This window comes from Lepidothrix coronata, unplaced genomic scaffold (genome assembly GCF_001604755.1).
Source record: "Lepidothrix coronata isolate B3197 unplaced genomic scaffold, Lepidothrix_coronata-1.0 Scaffold33, whole genome shotgun sequence".
NCBI lineage: Eukaryota > Metazoa > Chordata > Aves > Passeriformes > Pipridae > Lepidothrix > Lepidothrix coronata.
Window position 1 is genome coordinate 6,071,557 of NW_016690213.1, and position 14,833 is coordinate 6,086,389.

At 41.7% G+C, this 14,833-nt stretch overlaps 1 long non-coding RNA gene across 2 annotated transcripts in view; it reads right to left on the reverse strand.

The window, feature by feature from the left end:
- The window catches only part of LOC108495685, a 42,928-nt gene extending 30,860 nt beyond the window's left edge, over positions 1-12,068 (reverse strand). Inside the window, exon 1 of one of the 2 annotated variants that reach the window (XR_001874205.1) lies at positions 11,692-12,068. This is a non-coding gene — a long non-coding RNA (uncharacterized LOC108495685). The remainder of the gene's footprint in view (positions 1-11,691) is intronic. The other variant, XR_001874204.1, reaches the window with a different exon arrangement.
- Between the last annotated feature and the right edge of the window lie 2,765 nt (positions 12,069-14,833).

Below are 14,833 nucleotides of genomic sequence, written 5' to 3' on the forward strand. Positions count from 1 at the left end.
TCTCTACTCTGTTATATGGATCTGAATCATGGGTCATCTACCACCACCACCTGCGTCTCCTAGAATGCTTCCATCAACGCTGCCTTCGTACAATCCTAAACATCCACTGGTCAGATTATGTGACCAATACATCTGTTCTAGAACAGGCAGCAGTTTCAAGTATTGAGGCCATGTTGCTGAGAACACAGCTGCGATGGGCAGGGCACGTCTCAAGGATGAAGGACCACCACCTCCCTAAGATCCTGCTTTATGGTGAACTTACCACCGGCTGCCGCATGAGAGGAGCCCCAAAGAGAAGATACAAGGACTCCCTGAAACAACATCTCAGCCTTGGCCATATTGATCAACATAACTGGTCTACTCTGGCCTCCAGTCAGGAGGTCTGGAGACACACCATCTATAACGCTGCTGATGCCTTTGAGAAAGCACGCAGGGTCACTCTCAAGGAGAAAAGACAACGCAGAAAGAATCATGCCCTGCAGAATGTACCACCTAAGGAGTCCTTCAGCTGTGCCTTTTACAACCGGACATGCCTGTCTCGTATTGGCCTTTTTAGCCACCAGCGTGCTTGTAACAAACGTGGGTAAAGCCCTTCCCAAATCTTTGTTTGCAAAGCCCAGCCATGATGATGATGTAATGAGAGAATACAAAAGGCGCAATTTTCAAATGGTTGGTGTGCCTTTAGGTCCACGTGACTTGGAGTGCACCCAGCACGCTGCAATAAAGAAATTCTCGCCACACTTTCCTTGTCCTACAGGTATATTTTTTCTGTTTTTAAATTTAAAGGAAGGATTTTTCCTACAAAGCCTACAAAGTAATGCCTCTTCACAAATAAGCAGAAAGCCTGTAGTCTGGTAACAGGGACCTCATCTGAGAGATAAGAAAACAGCCTGATTTAGAGAAGGGACAAGTTGTGTCTTCTACCTTTTAGGTGAGTGTCCTAATCCATAGGCAATAGGTGATTCTAGGATGGGAGTTTCTCCTTCTGGGGCAATTTCTGTTGTGAAACAAAAAGGAAATAAGGCATTGAAAAAGGCAGCAAGAGTCTGGCCTTACAGCTACTTGACAAGAGTGGCCTTCTAGGATGTCTGAGACTCATGAGACTCTGGCCTTCTGGACTCAGGATGTAATCTTGAACAAAGCTCTCTTGTAAGCCAGGTGAGTACTTTAGCTACCATACTTAGACTTATCAGATCCATCTGGAACATACTTGTCCAGTTCAATTAACACTGCAACAGGGAACTTGGTTCATCTGCTCCTGCATCATCTTTAATGGTCTGTTTTCCCTCTGACCCAGTTACTAGATCTAAAACTTGCTTTCTGGAAAGTTCATGGCATCATGTCATATGAAATGGAGAAATACCTTCAGTCTTCTGAAATTTTAATGGCCTGGAAAAATGATTTCTTTACAGTTGTAGTGCTGTGTGGAGAACTGTTACAGAAATGCTAAGGGTGGTATGAATGTGAACTGTCTGAGTGTGGAAGTTCTAGAAGGGACAGAAGGTCAGAAAGGATAGAAGGCAGGAATGCCCTGTTTTGATGGCACCTAAATTAGCAAGTCATCAGGGCCCTGGCACACTACCTGTGCAACTTCTCAGAACGTCCATGTTGAGAGACAAAGGACAGTAAATCCTGGTTTACTCAGAGAGGTGGGACGGAATGGACAGGTGGATATCCGTCAGCTCCAAAGTATAAAAAGGCATACACAAAATCAGCACATGGTTGCCAACTGGTAATGGGCACAGATGTGAGGAGGACTCAGTAGCTGATGCCCCTGTCCCCTGCATCACTGCAAAGAGTCCTAGCCAGACTGCCTGAATACTCATGGCTTGGTGCTAGTGTGCTGGACAGACTGCTTGAACACTTGCATGCACACCCCCAGTGCCTGACTGTTCAGCAGGTTGCTTGAATGCACACATCCTGGTGCTTTTACATGGTTGGGAGAGCACATATGTGAATGAATGACATCTCTTTTGTTTCAGGTTTTGATTTTACAACAAAATTACCTTCCTCACCTATAGGGTTCAGCATTGAGATTTGCTACACTGTTAATACTAAATAGTCTTGCAAAATTTCCTACACTGAGTATTTCTGAAAATTTAGACTACATGGCTTTATGGTCTTAAGTGATGCACAGAATTTAATTTTTGTGGTTTTGTTTGAGTTGAATGATTTATATTTAAATAGTTTAAAAAGTAATATTACATCATTACTTTCATTTACAGCCACCGATTCAGACAACTCTTAAGCAATTCCCATGGGTGATGCTGAGTACTGTAGCTATCCAATCAGATAATAAGAATGAATGCAAATTGAGTCATTGAGCCGGTGTGGTTTTAATTAAGCAGAGAAAGATCTGTGCAGAATGCAGTTTGCTGAGCAAATAGAGAGACTTGTTGACTGCAAAACAAAATTGAGAGGTGCTGTGTGGATCATTGTGACTTAAATTAATGACAGAGACTCTCTTACTCAAACATGGATCATCCGTGCGGGTTTTTCGTTGTAAACATTGGAGTGAGAGCTGAGGGCAGTGCCTACCAAGTGGAAAAACAGATTTTTATTAGCATGGCATTGAAGTTGTATATATTAAGAGGAAAACAAAAAGCCTGATCTCAGGATAAAAAGGGATTATGTATGTGTATACACCCCATATATGTAGATATCTACGAATATGACTTTTACTCATTAGAGTTACAAAGTCATTTTTTTGGATAAAAGGGGATAAATTTACATATATATATGTGTATATATAAAAATATATATATATGTATATGTATATCCCCCATATGTACAGACATCAACAAATATGGCTTTTACTTATTAGAGTTACAAAGTTATGCCAGCAAGCATAATTATGACTTAGCACATACTTCTCAGTCTGCATTTGAAAGGTTATTAACAGGACAATGAATAACAGATTGATTTGAACAGTCTAGAATCTATGGCCTTTTTAATCCTTCATAAAATGGGGTTGGTTATTACACTATCATCTTCTTCTGACCTTAAAATGAGGTTTAAAAAGAGAACTGACATACATCATTGCAACCTTTCCATTTGCCCTCTGCCATAACTGATGGATGTCAGATTTGTTAAGGCGGGTAGTAGGCAGGCCTCAACAACTACAGTACCTGAGCTTGGATTTTGCTTATTCCACTGGCTCCTTTACTTGTCTCCAGACAAGTTATCTAAGCCAAAGTTTCAAAATCATCAGCCTAACAGTGGTATTGCACCATCATTAGTGCTCAGACACCCCTTTGGGACCTTTGATCCAAAATCACAAACTCAAATCAGCTTTGCCTAAGCAGACCTCTGATGCTTTCAGGGAGTTCATTTTTTGTGCTGCAGGAAGGCTTAGTGGCATTATTCAGTGGCGTGCTCTCCTATCAGAGAGTGTATGTATAAGGCTGAGAACATGTATAGGGATAAAGATCAGAAAAGCTAAAATTAGCCATCACCATTAAAGTAATTATTTTTCTGAGGCTCTTTTATCAGTTGCCACTGTTAATGGCACCCCTACCTGGATGGCAAGACATAACCTTCCCAGGAGAAACACTCTCCCAGGCAACTTCAAAGGTTTAGGGACTAATCTGTGCCTTAGATGCTGCTGCCCTACATTACTGCTCTTGAACCAGACCAAAATGACTCAGGACCTCCTGTTGCTTTAGAACAGCAAACCCAAACCTTGTGTGGAGACCAGAGGTGGTATATTTTTCTACAGTTGCCTCACAGCAGCAGCCAAGGGTGAAGACTTCAATGTAAGAAAGCTAACAGGCAGGGCTCTGAGGCTTCACTCCTTAAAGTACGTGGGCTCCTTCTATAAACCCTCATCAAATCATTTAAATGCAGTGTCCACATCTGTTCATTTCTAAAACAGGACCTGATTCAAAGCTCATTTGTCTCAAAATACAGTAAAGTAACAGTATGTTTTGGATTCACTATATTTTTTCAACAAAAGGTAAAGTCACTTTAACAACAGACTTTTTGCCTCCGTGTGTGTGTGTGTGTGTGTGAAATGTGTATATGGGCTAAAAAATCTGAGCTCTTGTATGTAAAATTTAAAACAAAGTGTTTTTTAATAAAATGTTTTTTCACTTTTATCATTACTTTCTGGCTTTCAGGAAATTTACTGTTTCTACTTCCATTTCAAAAAGAAACCTGTATTGGAAAATATATAAAAAAAAGCAAATGCAAAATAATTGGCATATTTCAGCCAGCTCATCTAAGAACACTGCAGATTTTACTTAGGCATTTCCTTCCTTGAAATTTGTTCTGGCATTATCACACAGTGATAAGTAATCTGCCGAGAGTACCCTCTGCTCCAAGGGCCCTTCTGGGCTATGAAAAACTAGTTTAGGAACGACACATTAGCTCTTCTCCCAGTTCCAGCACACAGGGAAGATCAGGAGCCCACCTGGTAGTCGCTAAGCCCTGGATAGTCTCTGCTTCACAGGACCTAAGAGGCACAACACAAATGACACTGGCTCTGGGGAGGTTCTGGCTCACACTAAGAGTTGTTGCGGCCCCTGCAGGACTCCAGAGCATGACTCCAAAGGTAACCAGATAATTTTCTTCCCCTGACTGCAATCATTCCTCTCTTGCCTGAAATGCGTAAACCGAGTAACTGAGTGTAAAATCCTTTAGGTCTCTCTTCAGCACTAGGCTGTAGAAGCCCAATTTCTTCAATTTCTTTTTTTTTTCACTGTGAAAACTGGGTATACAAATCAAAACCAGTACTGCTGGCTCTTAAAGATTTTACTGTAAATCACAGCCACCAGTCAAGCAATCACACATTACACAATAAACACTTTCAAGTTTCCAGCTCTCATAGTTATGAAAACTTCAGAACAAGAAGCCCAGAAACCAGATGAGTATTTTAAAAGCTCTAAGGCACTTACTTGCTTAAAGAGAAAATTCAGGAGTTTTAAGCCAATCATGATTTTGAATTCTCAGTCACGATTTTTGAATACTCAGGCTTAGCAAAGGTAGGGAAACCACTGATTTTGTAGCATTAAAAATTTTGTGGGTGCAGTCCTGAATACAGTTTTGGGCATACACTGTTCTTTTAGAAGCACTCTGCATAAGAGAGAGGAAGAAGAAACAAATATTGTGCAGTGGTTTTAAGGGCAGCTGCCCACTTTTAAACTATTTTGTGGAATGTGTTAGAACAATAACACTTCTCACTGTAAAAGTTGTAACTGTCTCAGGGAGGCACTAAGTCTGAAATGCTGTCTTTGAATGAGAGTTTGTCAAAGTCTATTATTTTCTTTCATTTTAACAGATTTTCTTTATGGCCCAGTTTTTGTTTGTCTCCCTTCTTTTGTCTTACTACCTCTGCAGCCCTGCAGAGCCTCATGATCACAACAGAGAGGAGATCACGTCCATATCAAATAAGGTGGTTCCATAAATCTTGAGTCATAGTTGACCAAAAATATTCAGTTTCCCTTCTCTGGGTATATCCACCAACTGCACATAACTTCTAAAACTTATGCTCTTTACCTCAATCTTCTTCAAACTTTAGTGTAAGGGACATCTCTTAGCTATCACAGAAGTGCTCACTGGACTGTGGCTTTTTTGACAAAGATGGAACTGGAGAAATGCCATAAATGTTGCCAAACAGACTGTTGCTACCAAAGGCACACATCATGATTAAAGCCACTGTTTTCTCTCTAGTTCTGTGTTATACTGAGAAACACGGGCTTAGGTTTTTTCTTAGTAGTAACTGTTCAATCAGAAGGGTCTTAACAGTGACAATGCTGGATCAGAAGACTGGATAGTTGGGACAATTTCAGCAGGTTCTAAAGAGCTAAATAAATGGTCAAATGCTGCAGCCAAGACATATATGCTTGGAGAGAAAAATTAAGATAACGAAACTTGAAAGAGTGAGTGCTCCATTTGCTTTCACACTTCTCTGTGACCATCATAAAAATTCTGTGCTGCAGAGACTATTTAAACATGGAACATCTGGTGTTGATATTTTTTTTTGTCAGGTAACTGGATCAAATAATCGGTTAATAACAAGCAGAAGTAAATCTCACATGAGTATTGAACAAGAAATTCCTGAGGACCAGAAGTATAGTCTTAGAGATCAGTCACTTTCCACTTTAGATATAGGTATTCACTGGATATATAATCAGCTAGTATATCCCAAGAAATAAAGCCACTCTTGGAATTGACACAGTAATAGACTGTCTTTGATTTTCATGTATTTTGTTTTCTAGCATATAGCTTTTCAAATGTTACAAATGCTACAGTTTTAGCAAGGAAAGAATTTTGGTTACTTTGAGGCTCTCAATCACTGTCAGCCACTAACCCTCTCCTCTCTCACAAGATTGTAATTTTCTCTAAACATGCTTTGTTTTGAATCAAAAAGCAAAAATCCTTGAATTTCAAACAGAACAAATGAAAGTTGCCAAAAGAGCCTTTGGAAAAATCGTGCATCTTTCTTTTCAAGAAAGTATCTACACCTCAATCTACGAATAATTGCAACAGCTTTTGAAATTCCAGGATCATCTCCTTCCTCTTGTGACAAAGCATGGAGTAGGGAATAAGTAGGACACAATCTCCCACATAGTTAATATTTCTTTTCCAGTGACTAAACAATGTAGGGCTGAAGACTACTGTGACATCCAGAAGGAGCTAAATACTTTGAGCACTGCCTGGCTGAGGAACTCCTGATCCTTGACAATGAGCAGTCATATAATCTTGGTATCAGGTCATTTCTTTGTGAACCCCAGTCTTTGACCTTTCATGTCATCCCTTCATTAGCTTCAGCTCTGTCCTCTTTCTCACTGGTTGACTCCAGTGAAGTTCACCTGTGAGGCCTATAAAGCATGAACTTCATGTCAAGAATGCCTTTGCCAGCACCAGTTTTCAGTGCTGAGCCTTGACAATCACAAACAACTTCCAAGTCGCAGCGTAGTGGCTCTGGTTCTGTTCAGCATTCACCCTGTACCCAGAACAGCATAGAAGGCAAAGCTTAGTTTGGTCATTTACACTCAAATAGAGCAGCAGCATCTTAAGCAGTACCTCTGCACTTTCAGAGTCACAAGGAGATAGAAGTTGGTGGCTTATTTATGTGACATAATGTGCACAGTACATCAAGGAAGTGACATTGCTGAAGTTATCAGTACAGGAGCATTGTCCTGATAAATTACCATCACGTATATATTAATAAGAAACAGAACAATGGATGCTTTATCATTTACTAATATTTCTTTTTGGTCAAGCTTGATGACTGTATTAGGATCAGGGCCTAGGAATGTTTCTGTCAGGGAGAAAATCTGCTCATGTACAAGGGAAGCCACCTGCCTTTTCTGAAAGTTCAGTGCAAACTCCAGTTTATAAGTTATGTAGTTGAATTTACGCAAGATGCAACACAGCCTTGACGTGTCGCTCTGTGACATTTACCTTGCTCATCATGTTTTTCGAGTCACAGTGGGGAACAATGCAAACACTGCATCAAAAGGAAATAATGTGAGGAAAACTGCCTGGGTTTTTGAAGGAACCCACTGCAGTATTAGGGAAACACTGCAAGGATAATGACTTTTCTGTCCTTTGGTGTGATTAAGCGCATAAATGCTCTGGGTTTAAGGTCACATTGGTAACTCAAATGTTCTGGTATTTGAAGCTGTAGGATATATGTCAGTTTAAATCCAGATAGCCAGGGATTAGTATCAAGGCTTATTTTAATACAGAAGCCACACAGGATTAAAGGAACTACTTGCTTTTCTTCTCATACAGAGAGGGTGAAAATAACTCCTGAAGAGCTCAAGATTTATGCATCATTTGTTCTGATGCTGCTAAGTAGAGCATTGTGATGTCTCTCTGTGTAAAGGTGACCTTAATGCAACAAGAGTACCCCAAGATGTTTATCTGGCCCCTGTAAAGACGTGAGAGACCTGAAACTCTATTTAAGGGCAGATTTATAGCACCAGCAAGAACCTGATTAAACTAAGAATTCTTCAAGGGTTTTCTGGCAAAACTCTCAACACGAGTATTTTATTTAAATATTTATTGAATTCTGTACTGTGCCTCGTAAAAGGCATTTGTATTATTTAAATGTCTTCCACATGACTATTTATGAGTTCTGCTTCTAATCTAACCCTTTTGATCAAGTTCTCTTTATTTTAAATTAAACCTCTACATTGGGATTATACTGTTTATTGCTGATTTATATCGTAAATCATTGGCTTTCTACAGTTTTCCAAAATAAGACCCAGGCTGCCAAAGGCTGGCATGATGGAGTTTCTGCTGGAGCCTGCCCACCAGCAGATGAATAGCAGTCTTCCGTGGACACATGCAGATTAAAATCCCAGTAAGGTCAATAGCACCACTCCCCTGTTGTTATTAGGGAAACAAAATCTCAGATTCAAAGAGTTTAAATTCAGCTATATCAATTATGATCCTCTAGTCTGACTTCTTCCAAAGGACTGACCAAAGATAATAACCCAGGAATTCCCATTTAAAGCCCATGACTCTCCTCTGGAAAGTAGTCGGTCTTCTAGGAAGACATCCTTTCTTGTCACAGAGACTATGAACAACTGAGAATTCAGTACACCCAGTACTCAACTATCCTTCACTGTTAAAAACATGCAGCTACAGTCTGAACTGTAGTAAGCCTTTCAGATACTCATAACAGGCATCACAACCAGTGCAGTTCAACCAGTGCAGCTGTGTGTGTATGTGCATACTCTGTACTAGTTGGGTGGAAACTCCACCAGGATAAGCAAGGCTTAAAGAGACACAGAGTTAAACTGGTGCAACATCATCTTTTTAATGAAACTGATACAATTTCTCTGTGTAATGAACTGGTTTTGAGACCCCACTGCCTTGTCTGCATCATCACCTTACCAAATCAGCAGAGGGGATACTTATCATCAGATCAAAAGTTCTCAAGGCAAGTGCAAAATCAAGGCTAATCTAATAATGACTTAATGCCCTTCCTGTTAGGTTTCCCATTTTGAAAGCAATTCAGGAAATGGCAGGGACTATAGGTCAGTATGATTGATCCCCACAGGCCTCTGAGTATGGTGGGAAATTGGCTATTTGACATGTGTCTGTTTCCATCCAAGTTTCTTAGCTAAGCAAATTCCTCTGTGTAAATAATCTCATCAAGTGACAAAGGACAGACACTGTCCAGCCTGTACTCTGTATGCAAGGTGCCAGAAGTTCTAGGACATTGTATCAGTGGATCTCAGTGAAATGAAATCCTGTCCAAGAGTCCACATGACTACAACTATCTTACTAAGCACAGTGAAGGTCCTTGCTACATCCTCCAGTACAACAGCACTGGAGTAAGTCCATACACTGCAGTACCCTGGTGTCCTTCCTACTCAAGCAGTTGATTCCTATCCAGCTCAGTAAGCTACAGTCCGCAAAGGCTGTCAGCCTGCAAGAGAGAGAGCACTCAGAAGATGCAGTATTTCACAGATTCGCCCCTGGAACATGGCAGGGATCAAGCTCCAGCTGTGACACACATACAGCATGCCAGCTCTGCAACTGCTCTGCAGTTCACTGTTAGGGAAGGTGTTAGGCTATGGAAAACAAAAGGCAGGAGGAGGTGAAAATTGATTGAAGGTCTATTTAATGTCTTCTGCTAGATCGCCTGGCAAACATACTATGCCAGAAAGGTCTAGTTCATGTTCTTTGCTCCTTCAAGATCTCCCATCTGCAACATGGGCTGTGGGGAGGAGTGTATGCTCCACAGCTAGCTAGCTAGCTGCGAATAAGCAGAGATTGTATTTGTCTAAGAACTCCCCTTCCTGAGTAGCTCAAATGGCCTGTAAACAATGGAGTGCAAATTCTTGCCTTGCTGTCTCTCAGAGAGTGCGATGCATCTGTATGTTGAGGTAATCAGAGGCCACAATGCCACACACAGACACATGAGAGGAACTAGGATCTGTCATAGTCCATTTGGTTGTCAACTATATTCTGATACCTACAAGAAATATTATCCCTTGCTTTGTAAGAATAAGCTTATTTACTCAAGCTTTTTATATGAGGCATGACTCTAATGCTGTCTGTCTCAGTTACTCTGCAGGAAATCTGCAGTCTCTCACTGAAATTATAGCAAGTCCCATATTTGCTGTGTATATGTTACGTAAGAGTTACTATTCTGGGCTATGCTAAATTTAAAAGAGAAATCTATCAGGGACTCCTACCAGCAACTTGGGCACTGAAACATTCAGAAGGATCTCCTTCTTTGATTAAGCAGATTGTGAGCAGAAAAGCAGAGTTTAGAAGCTTAATTTAAGTCCCAGTTCAAGTCAAAAGAGAAAATTGTAAAGCCCTAGACAAATTGTCAATGATACTATCATCTAATCTACTCCCAGAATAAAATTTCGGTTACAGTGACATGTAACATTTATAAGGGGGCATATCCTGAGTCCATTCACCAATAGATTAGGTTTCTTACATACACTGGCTAGGAAGGGCCTGTTGTGTAAGTGATATAAACCATGGATGGTCTACATTCAAGCCACATAAGCTTACTGTAAACTCATGAAAATAAGCTTTCTTCACTCGTGAATGTTCATGGCTTAGGTGGGGTTCACACAGAGACCTTGTACTGCTTTACCTCCTAAAAGTGATTTCTAACTACTTTTGGTGGTAGTTAAAAATGTCAAGTGAATGCCACAGAGTATGTGGTAGATTGTTTGTTGCTTTCACCCTATCAGTATTTTACTAAATAACAACAATAATTTGATAACAACTTAATTTACCAGTGCTGAGAAAATTAAGGAAAAAAAAAGAGCTAAACAATAAAAGCTAGATTTTCAAATGTTTACTGGCACCTAAGTGTACAGCATAAACCTGTAGAAACCTATATGTTTTGATCAATGTTTGTAACACAGTGAATATACACTGTCTCTGAAAACTTTTCATTCAATGACATAGGACGGCAGACTGCAAAAAGGCTTAAATAACTCTTTTTGGAAAGCTTTAGCAAGAAGGTGGATAAAGTGAGACTCCCCAAAGGATGATGCTGTGACAAACAGGTCAATACCTGAAACCGTGACTGATCCCACTTTGCTATCTACCCTACTCTAGGGCAGTCTCATTCAATTCAAATCCAGCTCCAAAGGCTATGTAAGCACAGGAGCTTTCTCTCCCATGTTTCCCAAGCCTCTCTGTGCCTGCTGTGTGTTGGTGTAGCCTGGCACAGGGGAAAGCCCATTGAAAACAGGGGTAAATCACCTTTCTCCACCAGCCTCTGGGTGACACCACTGACCGCCACCAGCATTTGAGGAATGATGGAGCCAGTCACCAGATTATTTTTCCCACATAATCGCTTACAATTCACCATTTTATCAGAAAACATTCTCACAGACCAGCCTAGGTCAAATAAGGTGCCTGAGGATTTTAAATCTTGGTGAAACGCTGGGAGCTCTGTTTTTCATGCGTAAGGAGTTGGGTGCAGGCCCTGCCTGAACACTAGTAGTGTGTATTTATCACCCTGCTTTTTTACATGTTCGGCAACTGGTGCGTTATAGTATGAGCAGCAGTCCTTTGCTGCCGATGTGGTTTCCACGGGGAAGGTGGAAACCTTCTGATACGCTTGGGAAGGAGCTGAGGCTCATTGAGACACTCGAAAATCCCCATTTCCACCCAGCACCGGGAAGTATCACAGCGGGGCTAGGGAAGCTGCTGCTGCTCGCTCACTGTGCGGAGAAGCAGGCAGCCCTACAATACCTTGAAATGCTTTTATTTCTCTCCATGACAAGAAAGACACCGGCGTCCTCAGCCGGCCCCGCTCCAGAGCTGGCGGTGCCTCGTCTGTCCCGTCCGGCTCCTGCCACCAGCCCTCAGGAGCCACAAGATGGCGCTGTGGGGGGCAAGGAACATGGCCAGCGCACGGGGACGGAGCTGCGGGAGCGGCAGCTGGGCTGACGCTCCTGCGGCACCGCGGGGCGAGCTCCTTTTCCTGCGGGAAAGCTGCTGGTTGAATGCAATCCAGAGCCTCGGGTGTGACAGCCTGTGCCTTTGGCGGGGCTGGGCCAGCGCCTGGAGCTGGTCTCAAGTGCCATGGGGGGAGAGTTACTGCGCTTGCTGGGACGCAGGCTCAGCAACCCAAGCGCGCTCCGAAGAACTAGAAGACCCTTGCTTATGGTCAAGCAATAATAGCTAACACATGTGGAACACACACAGAGCTCCTCTTGTCAGTCAATTTTCAGTTTTCGTTTTCCTTCATTAAAGAAAATAAAGAATCTTACGAAGGTGTTCAGCCAAGTCCTGTTACAGGTCAGCAACAAAGCAGGGCACAAGCAGCAGGCCACTGAGCTGCTGGCCCTCCTGGGAGTGCTCATGCTTCAGCTGGGATAATCAAAATAATCATTGCTGCATGTAGCCAAAACTATTCAAACAAAAGCTGTCATGGAGCTGAAACCCAAATGTGATTGAAAACCTATGTATCAAAAGTAGAGATATCCCAGCCAGTTCTGATGTGCTGTCAACATTAACAAGGCTAACTTGGATCTTACACCTCCAAAGCATTACCGCTGCAACTAGTAGATGACAATAACTGTGCCACGTTTCAATCCAAAGAGAAGATAAACATCAGACTAAAGAAAAGAAGGTTTAGAGACAAGTAGTAGCACAGAAAATTCTTACTTTTTATCTTTTAAACAGCAATGAAGCTGTATTGAAAAGTTGCAGCTCTGTAGTCCACGAGTAGCTGCAAACTGCAGATGCATTAGTGAGAAAACTCTAAAATATACAAAAATCTCTGCACTTTTAGAACACTGGCACCATTGGTGTAACCTGTGATGGGGCTCAGTGCCATAGCTGGGATTTTAATTTAGGTCTTTTGCCTCTCAGCCAGCCTCAGCTTTGGTAACACTGTTATGATAGAAAATTATCCCCATGGGGCCAGCTGCACCTTTGGAAATTTCCAAGGTGGGATTCCCCTTCAAGCTGAAGTGGTGTTCAGCTGTTTAGAGAGCATCATACCATATCTTCTTCCCAGGACCCTTCTGGGAATTGCATGATCCAAAATCAACACAAAAAGGAGTGGATGGGCTTAGGAGGACACTTAGTACCCCCGGAAAAATCTCTATAAAATTATATATTCTTCCTGGCTGTTCCATTTTCCTGCAAAATCATCCTGCCAGAGCATCCATCCAGAGTGGTTTCTAGGACAGTGATGGGGCAGTGGTGGAGCAGAGACAACCTCCTTGTGGCTACATCATCTCTCACAGATCCCTGGAGGACATCCGAGCTTGCAGCAGCTCCACTGTCTTCAGGGTAATCCTGTGATTGATCATGGAGGCATTTCTTCCCTCTACCGTCCCTCCTGCAGGTTTTTCCTTGTGAAGGGATGATCTAAGCTCATGTGATTTGGAATTCAATATTTTTACCCTAATAGCAACTGTAGTGCACTTCCCAAGGGGAGATAAAGAGTTCTGCTTCACTGCCACTGTTGAGCAGATGCTTAATAGTCTGTACAAAGTATATCTCTGTGCCAAAAATCAGGCTTCTCCTTTAAGTAACTTACAAACTAGCCTTCTGGAAATGCCTTCTGCTTATTTAAGTGCCAGCACTGCCCTCATCACTGGGGGAGGAGGGGAGAGAGCCGAAATATGAGGTCATGTTCTAGTCAGGTGACTGCTGCAGCATCTGTCAACTGTGATACAATTACTAAGCCATAACTGTGCATTTATGACATTCAAACCTGCTCAGCAAAGCCTCTCCTCCTCTCTGGTGCCTTTGCCCTTTCTCTACTTAGGGATCATCTTAAAAGTTCCCTAAGCAAACCTGCACCATGAATCACGAAGCGTATATTTTGATGTTCCTGTTGTACCAAATATTGCATTGTACCACGAAAATCACATTCTAATTAAATCCTTTCCCTGTAAAAATCTTCAGGGCAGTCTTTTGGGTGGGATTGTTTGGAGTGGCAAATTTAACCTGTGTTTCAGGAAAGCTCTGAGCCTGCTAGGCTGAGCAGAAGTGATTTCCTCTCCTGCCTGGAGGAGCTTGGGTTTGAGACTTTTTTCCAAACTATCTGCATGATTCTCACCTCAGCTGCAGTGTGGCTGCATAGGCTATGAAATCACTGGATAAAGTAGTTTGGGTTTTTTTTTTCAGTGACTGTTTCATGATAGCTACAAGGAGAGCCAGATCCGTTGCGAGTTACGTCAGGAGGTGCAGCAGCACACCAGTGTTTTCTCTCTCTCTGCAGCTTGCCTTCTGTATTGCAGACTCAGAAGCATTGCCAGCACAGCGTGGACACATTCCCATTGTTTACAAGTTTCCATTTTTATCTGGTGAGCTGTGGCAGAGAAGAATGCATACAGACTGTGTACTGGGTAAACCCTGAATTATTAGAACCATAGGTATATTTAAATGCATAGGATCCAGCAATATCCAGCAATATTGGTTGCAAGTAGAAAATTCATTGGAACTGTAAAAGTCCTTGTAGATCAGTTCCTGTAGGATACAGGATACACTCTATTAGTGATATGCAGACTTTTTAGGAAAAAGATAAGAACATTCATGTCATACAACATCTCATCATCAACAGAGACCAGAGTTGATGCTTAGGGGATGTTTCTCTCAGAAGAGTGTTTTTTCTTATAGAAAATTGTGGCATTTCTTGGCAAAGTTGAACAGTTTCCTGAGTCGGAAGTTGCATTTGGATGGTCATATTTAATAGCCAAGGGTGGAATCATCCTCCACAAATCTTTCCAATCTTTTTAAAGTATATTTATCCATTTTTGCTGCTACAACTGATGGCTATGAGTCATAACAGTATTAAGCACCATGTTAAAGCAATTGTTTTCTGATAATTTAAAACGTGCTGCCTGGCAATTTCTTCCCTTTTCAGTTCACATCA